The sequence below is a fragment of the Triticum urartu genome, chromosome 7 (assembly GCF_003073215.2).
Source record: "Triticum urartu cultivar G1812 chromosome 7, Tu2.1, whole genome shotgun sequence".
Classification (NCBI taxonomy): domain Eukaryota; kingdom Viridiplantae; phylum Streptophyta; class Magnoliopsida; order Poales; family Poaceae; genus Triticum; species Triticum urartu.
In genome coordinates, this window is record NC_053028.1 from 34,534,580 (window position 1) to 34,553,430 (window position 18,851).

Below are 18,851 nucleotides of genomic sequence, written 5' to 3' on the forward strand. Positions count from 1 at the left end.
GCTCCATCTAGTAAGTAGACTGATGGAGGTTCAGCTAACTCAACAACCGGATAAATTACGCTGGAAGCTTACTAGGTCTAGAGAGTTTACTGTTAAATCAATGTATGTTGATGTTATCAATTCAAGCTCCATTCCTAGTTCCAAATATGTTTGGGATGTTAAAGTTTCTTTGAAAATCAAAGTGTTTATGTGGTTTGTCCATAAACAAGTAATATTAACCAAGGACAATTTGGCAAATCGTAATTGGACAGGATCTACTAGGTGTAGTTTCTGTGATCAGGATGAAACCATCAAACACCTCTTTCTTGATTGCCCGTTAGCAAAAGTCTTATGGCGGACTGTCCATATTGCATTTAACATTACTCCGTCGAGTTCTGTCAACACGTTATTTGGAACGTGGCTTAACGGGATTGAGACCGAAACAGCGAGACATATTCGAGTAGGAGTTTGTGCTTTATTGTGGGCAATCTGAAACTGCAGAAATGATTTGGTTTTTAACAGAACAATAAATATTCATTTTTTGCAGGTTATTTTCCGAGCCACTGCGTTGATCCGTATGTGGTCGCTACTCACTCCGACGGAGGCCAGGGAGCGTTTGGTTACTGGATCTATCCGCTGGAAGATGGTAGTACGGGATATCTTCAACCGGTTTGGATGGCGGTCATGTAATAGGATAGGCAATTAGTTTACCTATCTCTCTTATGCCAGCCGGTTGTGGCTTTTCATGACCAGTTTTTTTTTTGGCCCTTTTGGCTCTTAGTGAGCTCTCTTTAATTTTCGTTTTGAGATTCTAAGACTTTGTTGAATCTTTTTGGCTTTATAATAAGTTGGCCGTATGCATCGTTCTGATGCAGAGGCCGGGGAGTCTTCCCTTTTCAAAAAAAAACACATTCAAATACTAGATAGGGTTGAATGGAAAAATTAAAGGGCAAGAGAATTGAATCGGAACTCGCATGCAGAATACCATGACCAAACTACGATGACCTTTACGTAGAAAAATTCTAGCACGCCGCGTGTGCAGTGCACCGAAGCATGATAGATGAGGCATACCCATTTTGTTGCCCAAAAAATCAGTTTTTATTTTTATTCTTTAGTGTTTTATTGTTCATCTCATGTGCATACGCTCGGGAATATACATGTACTTTCATTGACGGAAAGGGTATGAGAGTGCTCAGGTGGCGTTTGGTTCAATGGCGAGGCGGATCGGCTAAGGGTATTGTTGTCCACCTGGTTAGGGATAGCCTACTTTTATTGTTTGGTTGAGAGGATAAATAGTGGTTGGGATAGCCAGCTTTATGTTTGGTTGCAAGGATAACAAGTGGATGGATTGTTGTGATTACCTTTGAAGCAGAATACCTAAAATATATACAAGAAATGAAAAGAAATTGGGATTGAATACAAGGCCGTGCAAAGACATATGCGGCTGTGTTAAGCATAAAACCATACAAGTAGGCTGATTACACTTGTTCATACATTGAGACATGCATATATGCCACTACCCCATAAATTAGCATATTTGTCTCGTTGTCCATCTATGGTACAAATCCACCAGAACATTCCTCCCTGCCTTCGCCAAGGTATTAGCAGCATGGAAGCTAGCTTCCTGTGACCACACAGTTCAACAAAATCACCAAACTAACTAATCAGGTCTGGAGTCACCGTGCTGCCTATCCTTTTCTAGTCGCCGGTTCATTTGTCGTTTGCCGTCATGGTGCTAATACCCGGGTCTAGGTGAGATCGAGCGGACTGTTTTACCTGAAGCGGGGCTGGCAGCCACCATCCACCATATTTTCACGGACAAGGCCAACCAGCTTTTGACACGAACTAGATGACCCGTTGCGCCAATGGCGCAAAGGACGATAGCAAGCCAAGTATTGTAAAAGGGGTGATAGGAAAATTCAGGCACATATCGAAATAATAAATATTTACTACTGGTAGATAGATACTTAGTGATGATACAGTGTTATAAGAAGTTTTTTATCAATTATTTACAATGTTATTAGGAAGCAAGATAGATAGCCAGAGATACATCTTATAAGGCAACGAACATTAGATGGAGTCATCGTTGCACGTTTCATGAATATTGTAAACGGCTTTGTTGTCCAGGCAACCTTTATTAGTGCTAAAGCCTGGGTTTGTTCAAAACACTGAAAGTACAAGCGTATGAGGACAGCAACAGGGTAGCAGTCTTCACTTGTCCTTGCGAGTGGTGGTTTTAGTAGCCACAGCAAAGGCTTGGGATATACTGGAAAGCAAGCGGACATCCTTCAAACTGGTCTAAGAGGCAGCAGATAGCAAGTAAAACAAAACAAAAATCAAACTGAATTCAGACCATAGAACATCAAGTTCGCGCCGAGGGCCAACGACCTGGCCGCCACCCCATACGTCCGCGGTCGCCGCAGCTTGCCAGCTTTCCTGTCGCTGCAACTTGCCAGCTTTCCCTCGGTGACCTCCTTCGACTACCCACCTGCACATAGAGCAGCGCAGCCTCCAGCTCCAGCCCACGGAGGCATAAGTCAAGCTTTCACATTTCCACAAAGTAGTTTCTATCCAGAATTTAATCATGTACAACTAGACCACTCAACTAAGTTACAAACAAAGGACAACTAATGGAATTACTATTTATAAGAACATCATATGTGTATTTCACACAAGACACACTGCCAAGGTAAGGGTAAATCTGGTTACACAACAGAAATTACATAAAAGCAAGTTGTTAAAGATAGAAACAGAGAAATATATAGATATATTCATATCTATCAAAACTGCTACATTCAAGCCGATTCCAAGAACCATGGTTATATGGTTTTGCATTAAGTTGCAATGTACTTCTTCTCAAACCTTCATACGTTCCAACAAAGCAACATATTCAGCTATAAAATTGGTTCAACTGAAAACTGATCTCACACTAAATTGATCTGGTTGGTATCCGATAGCAGAACAGGTTTGAGGGGTTGATAACCCATGATACCAACTATGTAGGGATGCACGAAGCAGAAACAAAAGTAACAGTGATACATAAAGAGAAATGATTTGTACATACAACAAGATATCTGAAAGGATCTTATTTTGCCAACAAAATATTTATGCATCGGTTCGCTTCATTTGAAATCTGCATACCCAAAAAAAATATTAAGGTAAGAAAACAGTAAAGTCGAACAAAGAACAGATCTAATGATAATATAAAGGGTATACCTTTGCCACCGCATCTTTTGCCACATGCAGAACTTTTTCAAGAAGCAACTCAATAGATTCTTCTAAAGCATCTTTTTGAGAGCAAACTAATCATTAATATAAAAAAGAATGATCAATTAAACTAATCTTCCTGTGCATAGGCATGAATAGTGGACCTGATTATTGAGCATCTCAGCAATTAAAAACAAAGCAATCTGCCTAGCAGCCAGCACCTCATGTACTGAAAGGCTGGAATTAGAATGCAAATAGTTTGAACCCTATTTTTCAAATACACATTATTGTTTAGCTCAGAAATTAGAAGATTATGCTTGAGAAAAAACAACCTGAACTATTATAAAATTAAGTACTTTGGGTTCCCCTAGTAACTACATTTTGTAAGGAAATCAGGTTGCAAACCTTTGACCACATGGAGTTGTCATTACCAAGTGAAGCCTTAATCAACTGTTTTATTGTTTCGTGCTCTTCCAAACTTGATATTTCTACATCAGTGCTTATCTACAAAGTTGAGAAAATAAATTAAAGCACTTCACAAAGATTTAGAAAAGGAAAAAAACGGCAGTACACACAATCAAGTAAAAGGATTTTTCGTCAGTACATGATGAAGTTGTGGTATGCTCAATCCGTTGTCAGCATGCATGTTTGTCTTTATAGAACTAAGGTTTACAACCATATCTCCCTCTTCAACATAATTTCCTGTAGTTGAACTCACTGGTTGAACTAACAACATTATGCCCATCAGGGGTGTGCAGACTGAAGGAACATAAACACTAACACGGTTATTAATGTAATGCAAATTAGTGCAGTTATTGCTTTGCGGACATATGGACACCGTCCGCCTGCATCCCTACTCTATGGTATATAAGTTGGGAACCATTTTGAATTTTGCGTTTAAGATGAGGTAGACAAAATAAGCAAGGTAGAGTGAAAAGAATATAATAGAAACAAACCTTTGCATCCTCTTAGTATGGTATATCTCCCTGCTATGATCATCATTATAATTGAAGATCCATACCTGCAAAAGCAGTAAAAAATAGTGAGACATCACCTAAAAATGATTACCGTGTGAATCTGGATCTGCAAAAGTGGCTTGTAACAAATTCCCATCCTGTTGGGTTGTAGTCAACATCCATCCTGACAACTCACCTCGTGTAAGACTTGACTTCTAAAAATCAAATATAAATCAAAAGGAAAAGAATACTGCATGTTGCCAATTGGCTTGATACATACCTAAATGAAATGGTAACTTTCAGGTGTACATTGTATAATGTAAGGCAGGAACTGCACATCTCACTGAGTTCAGTGACGCATTACACTACAATGAAATAGCACCCCATGTATAAAATCCTTCCTTATTGCAGCTTCAGTTTTGCTTGATATATCCTTGAAGTGTTTGTGTGCTATTCGTATTGACAGGAGATATGCATATGCTAGCACATGCACTTACCATACAGATCTATATAAACCACTCGTTTTCTCTACCAAGCGAGTGACCTTCACAGATATCTATATTTGCTACTGACAATTTGAGTTCCTCAAACAGAAGGAATCATCCAAGAGTGATCGAATGAAGAATGGTGTACTCTTTTAAACAGAAGAAAGGCATGGACTTACCATACAGATCTATATAATAACCACTCGTTTTCTCTACCAAGCGAGTGACCTTTACAGATATCTATATTTGCTACTGACAATTTGAGTTCCTCAAACAGAAGGAATCATCCAAGAGTGATCGAACGAAGAATGGTGTACTCTTTTAAACAGAAGAAAGGCATGGCTGAAACACATTTTTTTCTAGAGCATATTTTTATTTCTATGATATAAGAAAGAAGAAAGAACGCAATAGAACAGCTAAAAAGAATTAAGTATGCACACATACATTGTTCTTCAGTCTTCCTCAAGGTCCTTCCTCTTGTATTCTTCATCCGATCTGCACACATCTTGTTTAGAAAAAACACAAATCAAGAAATTAAAATCTGGTGGGCTGGGTGAGTCAAAAAATCAGTGCTCATCCAAACGACTTCACCAGCCTGGTCAACGATCAATATTTTGGATGGGCAGCTGTAGGCATCAATCCAAACAGCCGCTGAGTTCTTCACAGTAAAATCCGTAAAATGCAACAGCTTACCAAATTCTATGGTCAATCATGTCATGAGCAAACTTCGATAACAATTTTGGATAGACTGTTCATGCCCTGCTGCACTCGGGCGGAAACAATAACTTACTGACAACTGTGCTATTCAGTGTTAGAAAACACCCGATATAAAGTTAACTGACATTCCTAGTTTTCTTGTATAGTATGATCATATCAACAAATTCTGAAACTTACGAATTGGCTGACTTAACCCAATATATAGCCCATGCTAAATTGGTCGTAGTTGGTTTCAGTCTTTCAGTTCGTAAAATCCCAAAGGGATCGCAAAACTGATTTGCAGAAATTCACATGCTACACTTCATTAGATGAAACAGGACCCACTACCTAATTAGCATGTCGCATTTCAATTCAATAGTCTGTACGTTATGTTTGTGAGCAGGATGCCCAAAAAAAAGCACTAAGGATCATGAAATAGCTTCTACATAGTCTATCAGAACCGCACCTCAATATGACCAGAAAATCAGAGCATTTGTGCCAGGTCAAGAACCTAAGAATATCCAGGCATCAGCATTTAAACAAAGCTACACAACAGCGACAGTTGTGGTGGCATCAAGAACCAAGAGCCAGGTCAAATGGCACAACACGAGAATGCTAAGAGAGATCCAAGAAAAAAGCAGAAGCCGTCATACCATCAGTACAGCGAGTGTGCCACTCGAAGAAAAAAATCGGCGAGCAGCGAGATAAGAAGGGGCGAAGCGAGTGGGCAGCGAGAGCGAGACCTAGCCCGCGTCTCCCCGCGCGACCCTCTTTCCTCTTGCCGCCGCCGCCGCCACTGCCGATGGAGAAAGTGGGAGGAAATAGGAGAGGGAGGTGCAGCAGACGGGAGAGGGTCATCGGCTGCTGTTGGCCTGCACCCGCAAGGTCGGGCACGACCTGGCGGCGTCTCGATTCGCTCCTCACACTGCCGGCTGCAGGATCCAGGTTACTCCCGCACGACCGCCATCTCTCTGCCAGCGTCCTACCTCATCACTGGCCGCCCTCCTAATCCTTTGTCTCAGGTAGCTTTGCGAGCACGAGAATGCTAAGCGAGATCCAAGAAAAAAGCAGAAGCCGTCATACCATGTGGCACGTCGAGCCGATCCTGGGGAGGACTTCTGCCGCCGCCAGCAGCAGCCGCTGGTGCGGCCCGTGGTGGAGGCGGGGGAGGGTGGGCGCGCGGGGGCCTTGCCGGGGGCGGAGGCGGGGGAGGGGGCCTCAGGCGCCCCAAGGCGCGGCGCAGGGTCTGACCCACCCATGTGTCGGCGCCGGCGAGAGGGAGCGGGTGGCGAAGCAGAAGATGTGTAGCATAGATTTGGATGAGCCACGACTTCCTACTGTCGGCTGCCCTTTTTCATAGCGAGGAATAGCGAGGACGTGGAGGCAACGGTCCTGCCTAGCACCCCCTTCATCATTTATATGTTCAATATTCGGGAATCATGGTTTGCCCTCATCCAACTCTATCCTGCAATGATGGAGTTTGACGTCCGCTGGCACGTCTCCTTCGCGGCGGACCTCGTGTCCGTACGCACTGTCCATTTCACCGACGGCGAGATCCTCCTCCGCCGAGGAGCGCTCCGGATCGTGCTGATCGACGACAAGGGTGTGTCGGTGGATGCGCGTTACTTGCGCGAGGGGGAAACCATCGATATTGGCCAGGTCATCTCCTTCCCCTGCCACTTTGCTAGGGTTCATGACCGTATTCCGACGAGCGACACAGTGCGAGTACACGGGGACATTCGGCGCGTGGTGGCGTGTGCGGTGCACCGAGCCGCGTCCGGGACGAGCGATGGCGGGGCCCTGGGGTCCTGGGGCCACATCCAGACGCGAGTGGGGCGGCCGCCATTGATGCTCGACACGTGGGCGGAGATCCGCGCGGCCATGGGGCGCTACAGGATGCTGTGGGTACAAAAGCCGCTCCTACCCCGATCCGTGACCTAGACGCCGCTCTATCCCACTTCTGGGAGACACCGAGAAACCCTAGATCGAGATTCCCCTCCTCCTTTCTCTGGTGGGAGGGGAAGATTGGAGGCGACCACAGATCTTACGCAGCGGTGGCTGCTTCCTCGAGCGAGCTGAGCGAGATGGAGAACCGCGGCGGCCACGCCTTCTGCGGAAATCGTCGGGAGGGCTTCGGATCTGGGCGGATGGGACGCAGAGCTGGTCGATTTGACCAAGGACACGGTCGGGGCTGTTTCTCGTGGTCCAGGGACGTCGACGGCGACGACTTCTTCACCAACAAGAAGACGGCGTCGGCTTTGAACGACACCGAGCGGTGGTACGAAGCTGCAAAGAGAGCCAAGAGGGCCAGATCTGGGGGGTTTGGGTGGGGAAGAACCCTAACCCTCTTTGAGGGAGTCCTGGATTAGGGGGTATTCGGGTAGCCGGACTATACTTTCAGCCGAACTCCAGGACTATGAAGATACAAGATTGAAGACTTCGTCCCGTGTCCGGATGGGACTTTCCTTGGCGTGGAAGGCAAGCTTGGCGATGCGGATATTCAAGATCTCCTACCATTGTAACCGACTTTGTGTAACCCTAACCCTCTCTGGTGTCTATATAAACCGGAGGGTTTTAGTCCGTAGGACAACTTCATCATACAACAATCATAGCATAGGCTAGCTTTAGGGTTTAGCCTCCTTGATCTCGTGGTAGATCTACTCTTGTACTATCCATATCATCAATATTAATCAAGCAGGACATAGAGTTTTACCTCCATCAAGAGGGCCCGAACCTGGGTAAAACATCGTGTTCCTTGCCTCCTATTACCATCCGGCCTAGACGCACAATTCGGGACCCCCTACCCGAGATCCGCCGGTTTTGACACCGACATTGGTGCTTTCATTGAGAGTTCCTCTGTGTCGTCGCTTTTAGGCCCGATGGCTCCTTCGATCATCAACAACGATGCAGTCGAGGGTGAGACTTTTCTCCCCGGACAGATCTTCGTCTTCGGCAGCTTCGCACTGCGGGCCAATTCGCTTGGCCACCTTGAGCAGATCGAAAGCTACGCCCCTGGCCATCAGATCAGGTTTGGAAGCCTAAACTACACGGCTGACATCCGCGGGGACTTGATCTTCAACGGATTCGAGACACAGCCAAGCGCGCCGCACTGTCTCGATGGGCATGATATAGCTCTGCCGCCAAACAGCGCCTTGGAGGCCGCACACGCATCGGTTCTGACCATTGATTCGGAGCCTACTGCGCCGATCGAGGATCAGCGGTTGGACGCTGCCTCAGGGGTTGCGATCTCAGAGGCGATCGAACCGAACTCCAGCCCCGCACTCCGCATGGCCCGTGACTTCGAGGAGCCGGATTTCTCTCCGAACTCCGAGCCACTCGCGCCCCTGCCGATCGAATCCGATTGGGCGCCGATAATGGAGTTCACCGCCGCGGACATCTTTCAGCACCCGCCCTTCGGTGACATCCTGAATTCTCTAAAGTCTCTCTCTTTATCAGGAGAGCCCTGGCCGGACTACGGTCAGCAAGGTTGGGATACGGACGATGAAGAAATTCAAAACCCACCCACCACCCACTTCGTAGCCACTGTCGACGACTTAACCGACATGCTTTACTTCGACTCCGAAGACATCGACGACATGGACGACGATGTAGGAGACGAACAAGAACCAGCACCTGTAGGGCGCTGGAAGGCCACCTCGTCATACGACATATATATGGTGGACACTCCAAAAGATGGAGATGGCGATGGAACAGTGGGGGACGATACCTCTAAGAAACAGCCCAAGCACCGGCGTCAGCGGCGCCGCTCTAAATCCCGCCAAAGCAAAAACGGTGATTCCAGCACGGGAGATAATACTACTCCGGATAGCGCCGAAGAACACCCCCTCCAGCAAGATTCAGCACAGGAGGACAAAGAAGCCAGCCCTCACGAGAGGGCGGCGGACCAAGAGGTTGAGGACGATAATTATACGCCTCCCTCCGAAGACGAGGCAAGCCTCGACGACGACGAGTTCGTCGTGCCAGAGGATCCCACCGAACAATAGCGTTTTAAACGCAGGCTTATGGCCACGGCAAGCAGTCTCAAGAAAAATCAGCAACAGCTTAGAGCTAATCAGGATTTGCTAGCTGTCAGATGGACTGAAGTCCTTGCGGCCAAAGAGTATGAACTCGAATGCCCCTCCAAGAGTTACCCAAAGCGCAGGCTGCTACCCCGACTAGAGGAGGAAGCACCTACATCACTAGCGCATGACATGGCCGACCGGCCACCTCGTGGCCGCGACAGAGAGGCCTCTCGGCTCTCCACTCAAGCCATGCCCCGGCACCCCGTCAAGCATACTAAGGCACGGGAAAATGCGCCCGACCTACGCGACATACTGGAGGACAAGGCAAGGCAAACAAGATCGATCTACGGATCGCGCAGGCGCCCCACGGCACGTGACGGTGATCGTCACTCCGGATGCAATGAATCCGGCCGGGCCGAACTCAACAGACAAAGCTCCTTTGAGCTGCGTCGTGATATAGCCCAATACAGAGGCACCGCACACCCACTATGCTTCACAGATGAAGTAATGGATCATAAAATCCCAGAGGGCTTCAAACCCGTAAACATCGAATCGTACGATGGCACAACAGATCCTGCGGTATGGATCGAGGATTATCTCCTTCATATCCACATGGCCCGCGGTGATGATCTACACGCCATCAAATACCTCCCACTCAAACTTAAGGGACCGGGCCGGCATTGGCTTAACAGCTTGCCAGCAGACTCAATCGGTTCTTGGGAGGACCTGTAAGCCGCATTCCTTGACAACTTCCAGGGCACTTATGTGCGACCACCGGACGCCGATGACCTAAGCCACATAATTCAGCAGCCAGAGGAATCGGCCAGGCAATTCTGGACACGGTTCCTAACAAAGAAAAACCAGATAGTCGACTGTCCGGATGCAGAGGCCTTAGCGGCCTTCAAGCATAATATCCGTGACGAGTGGCTTGCCTGGCACCTGGGACTGGAAAAGCCGAAATCTATGGCAGCCCTCACGACACTCATGACCCGCTTTTGCGCGGGAGAAGACAGCTGGCTAGCTCACAGCAATAATTTAACCAAGAACCCTGGTAATTCGAATACCAAGGACAAAAGCGACAGGTCGCGTCGGAACAAACAAAAGCGCTGCGTTAACAGCGACAGCAACGAGGATACGGCAGTTAATGCCGGATTCCGAGGCTACAAATCCCGTCAACGGAAAAAGGCATTCAAAAGAAATACTCAGGGCCCGTCCAGTTTGGACCGAATACTCGACCGCTTGTGCCAGATACATGGCACCCCCGAAAAGCCAGCCAATCACACCAACAGGGATTGTTGGGTGTTCAAGCAGGCAGGCAAGTTAAGAGCCGAAAACAAAGACAAGGGGCTGCATAGCGACGACGGGGAGGAGCCCAGGCTGCCGAACAACAGTGGACAGAAGGGATTTCCCCCGCAAGTGCGGACGGTGAACATGATATACGCAACCCACATCCCCAAGAGGGAGCAGAAGCGTGCATTACGGGATGTATATGCGATAGAGCCAGTCGCCCCAAAGTTCAACCCATGGTCCTGCTGCCCGATCACCTTTGATCGAAGGGACCACCCCACTAGCATCCGTCACGGCGGCTTCGCCGCATTTGTTCTAGACCCAATCATTGATGGATTTCACCTCACAAGAGTCCTCATGAACGGCGGCAGCAGCCTGAACCTGCTTTACCAGGATACAGTGCGAAAAATGGGCATAGATCCCTCGAGGATCAAGCCCACCAAAATGACCTTTAAAGGCGTCATACCAGGTGTAGAAGCCAACTGTACAGGCTCAGTCACATTGGAAGTGGTCTTCGGATCTCTGGATAACTTCCGAAGCGAGGAGTTAATCTTCGACATAGTCCCGTTCCGTAGTGGCTATCACGCACTGCTCGGGCGAACCGCATTCACAAAATTCGACGCGGTACCGCACTATGCATACCTCAAGCTCAAGATGCCAGGCCCTAGAGGAGTAATCACGGTCAATGGGAACACTGAACGCTCCCTCCGAACGGAGGAGCACACGGCAGCGCTCGCAACAGAAGTACAAAGCAGCTTCTCTAGGCAGTTCTCCAGTTCGGCCTTCAAAAAGACGGACACTGTCAAGCGCGCCCGGAGTACCCTACAACAAGACCGCCTGGCACGTTCTGAGCTTGCGTAGCAATGCGGCCCCAACCCTAGCCCTCGCGATATAGCGAAACCAGTGCTTCACGTACATAACTACGCTCTTGAAATACCATGGGCACAGGGGAAGGGGCACTATCACGGCACGCCCGAAATACGGCTTAAACCGCACCAGGGGCTGCCGGATTCCTTTTTTTTCTTACTCTCAGGACTCCAAACTTCGGATGACCCGTTCGGCAATTCAACTGCCGCACAAACGATGCAAGATCCAGGAACGCAGACAAGCCACGCCGCATTATGGAACTTCCAGGTGGTCTCTATTGCGAGCAGTATACCTGTTTTTTTTATACAATTCCGCGGCCTGCCCCTGGCCAGGACATGTTAAATAGTCCAATTTCTTTTGCTTATCGCACTATTTGTATCGTTCCGCTTTCATAGCAACCTTTCTATAAACAATGCATAGCTTTTTGTCTATTTTTTGCATTATACTCTTTTTATATATATGTTTATTAATAACATGTTGCATCCGTACACTGTGGTACGGAAAAAATACGCCAGGGGCTTCAGTACCCATCAATATGCGCGTGAGAAGTCCGTACACTTTCACAAGTGCGGCACCCCGAACTTATAACACTATATGCATCGGCTCCGAATCATGATTTGGGTCAATGGTTGGGTTTGCCCGGCTCCTATGTTTTGGTGCCTTACGTTCCGCTATATCGGCTAAGGTAGCACTAGGAGAACTACTGCGATTGTGCCCCAGTTGAGCTGGGCTGAGCACCTCAGTAGAGAGAGCTAAAACCGACTGTCATGATGAGGCAAGAGACCGGTCGCTGTTCGAGAGGATTTTCGAGTCCTTAAAGGCTTATGCCGCTTCAAGCGAGGAACCGGTTTTGTCCGGCCAAGGCGTGGATAGCGCCCCGAACTCGGTCTTCCGAATACTAGGGGCTTCGCCGAAATTTAAAATTATAGAGTTCTATGGCTAAGTGAGAGTGTTCAAGCATTATAGTCCGATTGCCTTGTTCGTTGTGCTGATCGCCTCCCTCGTCGGACCCAATTATGGGAAAAAGAGCGCTCAGGTTTATCCCGAACACCCCATCACTAGTGGCATGGGGGCAGAAGCCGACGACTGGCCATCTCTCAATTTTTTGATAAACGGCCGCACAGAAAGTAATATTTTAAATTCAACAAGCATTGCTTAGCGCATATGAACAAGTTTTCAGCGCACAGGATAACACGAGTGAGTTCATTCAAAAATTACATCCTTGGTACATTCATCCTCCATAAGGCGGGCACCAGCCAGAACATCCTTGTAATAGTTCTCGGTCTTGCGATGCTCCTTCCCCGGCGGTGGCCCGTCCCTCATAAGTTTCTCACCGTCCAGCTTGCCCCAGTGCACCTTTGCACGGGCAAGGGCCCTACGGGCACCTTCGATGCAGACGGAGCGCTTGATGACCTCGAGCCTGGGACAAGCCTCCACCAGCCGCCGCACCAGTCCGAAGTAGCTCCCAGGCAGGGCCTCTCCAGGCCATAGCCGAACTATGAAGCCCTTCAGGGCCTGTTCGGCCACCTTGTGGAGCTCGACCAGCTGCTTCAGCTGGTCGCTCAAGGGCACAGGGTGTCCGGCCTCAACGTACTGAGACCAGAACACCTTCTCCGTCGAGCTGCCTTCCTCGGCTCGGTAGAATGCGGCAGCATCGGATACGCTGCGGGGAAGATTTGCGAATGCCCCTGGAGAGCTCCGGATTCGGGTAAGTAACAAGTAGTTTACTTTTATATGTCTGCTTTGCATAGAGAATGCCTTACCCGCCGCTATCTTTTTCACTGCATCCAATTCCTGGAGGGCCTTCTGGGCTTCGGCCTTGGCAGATTTGGCAGTTTTAAGGGTCGCAGCAAGCTCGGACGCTCGCGTCTTCGAGTCGAGCTCCAAACTCTCATGTTTTTTCATGAGAGCCTGAAGCTCTTGCTGCACCTCGCTGACCTACGCCTCATATTTCTCCCGCTCGGTACGCTCCGTAGCCGCTTTCTTCTCGGCCTCGAACAGCGCCTGCTTGAGGGTCGCCACCTTAGTTGTGGCCCCTACAATAAGCAGTATACTCCTGTCATTTTTTGCAATTGCGTCTTCTTATAGGCATTTTTTCTATAAGGTATCTCTTACCTTCTTTCTCCTCGAGCTGCCGTTTGGCAAGGCCGAGCTCTTGCTCGGTCCGCTCGAGGCCCTGCTTCAGGGCACCCACCTCCACAGTCAGTGCGGCGGTGGCCAGCAGCGAAGCCTGCATACGTATATTGACTCCTTTTTAGTTAGACTCCTGCGATATTTAATAGATCCTCTATTCGGCTTTTCTTTCCGAACCCCAAACAGAGCATCAGGGGCTACTATCTATGCGGTAATATTTTTACATACTTTTTACTTACCTCGAAGCCTGTTAGAAGGTTAGCACAAGCTTCAGTCAGTCCGCTTTTGGCGGACCAAACTTTCTGGACCACCGTACTCATGATGGTATGGTGCTCCTCGTCGATGGAGGCGCCCTCAAGCACCTCCAGCAGATTGTCCGGCGCCTCCGGTTGGACGGAGGACGCCGGCTCAATAGGCTTGCTCCTCTTGGCAGGAGTTCGCCTGCCGCGGTCCGGAACCGTTGATGATTTCGGCGCTGTGTCCGGCTTAAAGCCGGACTTGGAGCCCTGGGGGGTCTTGTCCCCTTTACTCATGGAGTCCGGGAGGTCGCCTCGCGGCTCCTCCTGGACCGCCTCCTCTGGCCCCGGAGCTTGTCGCGATGCCACTTCGGCGTCATCCGCAGCACAGGGGGAGGCAGCGGGCGGAACTGAATTCACGTCCGATGAATCCAGGGAGCCGCTCAACGACTCGTCGAGCCCGTCCTTGGGCGGGCTGCATGATTACATTCAACATTAGGGAAAGCTGTGCAACAAAAGGAATATCATGAGTTGCTCTAGTATCCAAACACTTACGATTTTGCCGGACGCTTGGCCCTGTCCGGCCACTCCTCTTCGTCCTCGTCGGCGTCGGGGGCGTAGTCCGGCGAAGGGGTTTTCCTCTTCTTGGACCCCTCGCCCCCCCTACTGGGGCGGCCTTCCTCTTCCTTCCTCCCCCCACTGGAGGGGGAGAGGCTTCTTCTTCCTCCTCCTCGTCTTCACGGGAGGAGTGCGTCTCAGACTCGTCGGACGACGAGTCGACACCACCATATGCCGGGAACTCTTTCGAGTCCCCGTGGCCTTCTTCTTCTTGGCCTTCTTCTCCGGCACCACATAAGGTGCCGGAACCAGCAGCTTCACTAGGAGAGCAGGGGCTGGGTCTTCAGGCAAGGGAGCCGGACAGTTAATCAGTCCGGACTTCGCCTGCCAAGCCTGTCAAAGGTGAGGGAGTTTAGATCCCACATAGAGTCAAACTATGAAGAAAACTTAACATCCTATAAAAGATGAAAATATTTTACCTCGCCAGCAGGACGCTGCGAGCTGAATCCGCGGTCTTCGGAGGCGGATGTGGGAGCCTCGACGCCTTTGGTTAGGCCCTTCCAGACATCTTCGTACGTCGTGTCGAAGAGCCTGGTCAGAGTTCTGTGCTGCGCCGAGTTGAACTCACACAAATTGAAGTCCCGTTCGGAAGGATCCGGCGGACGAGCATGACCTGGACTACGTTGACAAGCTTGAGCTGCTTGTTCACCAGGGACTGGATGCATTTTTGTAGTCCGGTCACCTCTTCTTCGTCACCCCACGACAAGCCCGTCTCCTTCCAGGACGTGAGCCGCGTAGGGGGTCCGGATCGGAATTCAGGGGTTGCGATCCACTTCGGATCGCGTGGCTCGGTGATGTAAAACCACCCTGACTGCCACCCCTTCAAGGTCTCCACAAAGGAGCCCTCGAGCCATAGGACGTTGGCTATTTTTCCTGCCATGGCACCTCCGCACTCCGCCTGGTTGCCGCGCACCACCTTTGGCTTGACGTTGAAGGTATTGAACCAGAGGCCGAAATGGGGGCGGATGCAGAGGAAAGCCTCGCACACGACGATAAACGCCAAGATATTGAGGATGAAGTTCGGGGCCAGATCGTGGAAATCTAGGCCATAGTAGAACATGAGCCCGCGGACAAATGGGTGGAGAGGAAAACCCAGTCCGCGGAGGAAGTGGGGAAGAAATACTACCCTCTCATGGGGCCTTGGGGTGGGGAGAAGCTGCCCCTCCTCAGGAAGCCGGTGCGCGATGTCTTTGGACAGGTATCCGGCCTTCCTTAGCCTTTTGACATGGCCCTCCGTGACGGAGGAGATCATCCACTTGCCTCCCGCTCCGGGCATTGTTGGAGAAGGTTGAGGTAGGAAGTGCGGGCTTGGGCGCTGGAGCTCGGGTGCGCAGAAGATGGATAGGCAAAGGAGGAAGAAGGCGTAGGTAAAAAGGTGGATCCTTATCCCCTTATATGAGCGGATGCGACCATGCGTCCCCACCAGCCTAGTAAAACTCGCTTGCCTCCCAAGCGCCGTGATAAATGGCGCGGTTGGGTTACCCACGCACGTATTGATGAGAATCCCGTAAATGGGGGACACGATCTCTGCTTTGACAAGACGTGCCAAGGAAACCGCCTCGCAAAACACGCTGAGGTGGAAAAGTGAAAACGATTCGAATAAAGGCTTGGCCGTAGTGTGATGTCACGCTGCGGAATACGTCAGCAGATTAGATTTGTGTTAATATTATTCTCTCTATGGCAATACGTGGAAACTTATTTTGCAGAGCCGGACACTACTCTTGGTGTTTACAAACTTTTATGAAGAATTTGGAGGAGGAACCCGCCTTGCAATGCCGAAGACAATCTACGCGCCGGACTCGTCGTCATTGAAGCCTAGTTCAGGGGCTATTGAGGGAGTCCTGGATTAGGGGGTGTTCGGGTAGCCGGACTATACCTTCAGCCAAACTCCAGGACTATGAAGATACAAGATTGAAGACTTCGTCCCGTGTCCGGATGGGACTTTCCTTGGCGTGGAAGGCAAGCTTGGCGATGCGGATATTCAAGATCTCCTACCATTGTAACCGACTTTGTGTAACCCTAACCCTCTCCGGTGTCTATATAAACCGGAGGGTTTTAGTCCGTAGGACAACTTCATCATACAACAATCATACCATAGGCTAGCTTTAGGGTTTAGCCTCCTTGATCTCGTGGTAGATCTACTCTTGTACTACCCATATCATCAATATTAATCAAGCAGGACGTAGGGTTTTACCTCCATCAAGAGGGTCCGAACCTGGGTAAAACATCGTGTTCCTTGCCTCCTGTTACCATCCGGCCTAGACGCACAGTTCGGGACCCCCTACCCGAGATCCACCGGTTTTGACACCGACACTCCTGGTCTCAACGCTGCTGATATTCACAGGAAGAAGCAGATCTATGACCCCGTCGCCCATGCTGAGTCCTCCTCTCAGGTGCCCCCATCCAAAGCTTATGATCCCTGTTTAATCTGCAAAGCTACTAGCCATACTCCTGCTAGTTGTCCGCAAGCATTTTGTGAGAGATGCAGTAAGATGGGACATCTAGCCTCGGTTTGTGTTACTTTCCTGCCATGGGAGTGTGTGGCACCGATGTGTGCTTTTCAGGCCAAGGGCCAGGGGTTTCTATATCCCAGACTCATGCACTGCTAAGAAATTAAAAGAGAGAGCTACTAGTGTAGTTATCACAGTGATAGAGGGAGAGGCTAGTGTGGAGGAGCTTGAGGATGCTTTCTCTGACTATATTGGGACCAAATGGCACTGTACTGCTCGCTCTATTGGTCCCAATACATATGTCATGCGCTTCCCTAATCAGAGAGATGTTAAAAAAGCATGTTATAATCATAAAATGACGTTGAAATCTTGTGGAGTTGTGGTGAAAATTGTCCCCTGGTCGGCTAATGTTGGGGCTAAAGGTGTGATGGAAATAGCTTGGGTCAAGGTTGCTAACATTCCATTGGAGAGGAGGAACGAGAGAAATTTAGCTTATGTTTCATCTCTGGTAGGTGTACCACTCACTGGTAGAAAAAGGGCCTATAGTCCCGGTTCGTAAGGGCCTTTAGTCCCGGTTCAGGAACCGGGACTAAAGTGTCGGTACTAATACCTCCCCCCTTTAGTCCCGGTTCAGTCCAGAACTGGGACTAAAGGCCCTCCACGTGGGCAGTCCGCAGAGCCCAGCCAGGAGACCCTTTGGTCCCGGTTGGTGGCACCAACCGGGACCAATAGGCATCCACGCGTCAGCACTTCTGTGGCTGGGGTTTTTGTTTTTTTTAAAGGGGGGGGGGTTTGGGGGTTTTGGGGGTTAATTTAGGTGTTTCATATATTGTGTTATCTAGTTATAATTAATAGAGAGAAGTGTCCTCTGTTATGTCCGTGCTTGGTCGACGCTACGTACTATACATACGTATATAGAGAGGACTAGACACGCTAGCTAGCTAGTAATTAAGCAAACGAAGGAAACAGAAAGATCGTCATGAACATATATGCATATATATAGAGAGAAGTGATATCGACCACCTCTCCTTCTCCGAGAGATTGGTCGAACAACAAGTTCTCGTATATCTATCTGACACTACCGGCTACATATATACAATAATTATCTCTTACAAATATAATCATACGGACTCAGGGTCCACATAGAATTCTCCGTCTTCAGGGATCACGTGGTCAAGAAAGAATGCCGCCAATTCCTCTTGAATTCCTCGCATGCGAGCTGTTGCTAGGAGTTCATCCCGCTTCCGAAACATCTAATTTAAAGAAGGGGGTCAATACATATATATATATATATATATATATATGAATGAATGAAACTCAACACAAATGATGGTAATAAAATAAAATTGTGAATGTTGTTATTTACGTACTTCATATTGTTCGTCAGTGTAGCCTCGCTCACAGGTCGTGTGGCGGATGGACTCGCAAACATAGTATCCACAGAAATCATTCCCTTGTTCCTGCCACAACCACTTCATATTGTTTGGAGCGCAGACTGTTCTTATGTTCATCGACATACGGGGTCACCAAGGTAGAGTTCTGTAGAACTGTGTAGTGTGCTTGAGACCAAGAATATCCGTCCCTGCATATTATTGAGTCTCTTCCCAGAGTGCCTTTTCCAGTCAGTCTCCCCTCATACCGCGATTTAGGGAGACCTATCTTGTTAAGGCCAGGAATGAAGTCAACACAAAACCCGATAACATCCTCTGTTTGATGGCCCATGGAGATGCTTCCTTCTGGCCTAGCGCGGTTACGGACATATTTCTTTAGGACTCCCATGAACCTCTCAAAAGGGAACATATTGTGTAGAAATACGGGCCCCAGGATGACAATCTCGTCGACTAGATGAACTAGGACGTGCGTCATGATATTGAAGAAGGATGGTGGGAACACCAGCTCGAAACTGACAAGACAT

At 49.0% G+C, this 18,851-nt stretch overlaps 1 long non-coding RNA gene across 3 annotated transcripts; it reads right to left on the bottom strand.

Annotated features, from left to right (window-relative positions):
* Positions 1-2,081: 2,081 nt before the first annotated feature.
* LOC125523528 lies at positions 2,082-6,718 on the bottom strand. Of its 3 annotated transcripts, XR_007290282.1 has the most exons (5): positions 6,407-6,716; positions 5,072-5,132; positions 4,143-4,207; positions 3,196-3,690; positions 2,082-3,112 (listed from the first exon to the last, which is right to left on the bottom strand). It is a non-coding gene; the product is annotated as an uncharacterized LOC125523528 (long non-coding RNA). The 3 variants fall into 3 exon arrangements; XR_007290281.1 differs by having other exon boundaries at positions 2,082-3,690; positions 3,791-4,207; positions 6,407-6,718; XR_007290280.1 differs by having other exon boundaries at positions 2,082-3,690; positions 6,407-6,714.
* Positions 6,719-18,851: the final 12,133 nt, after the last annotated feature.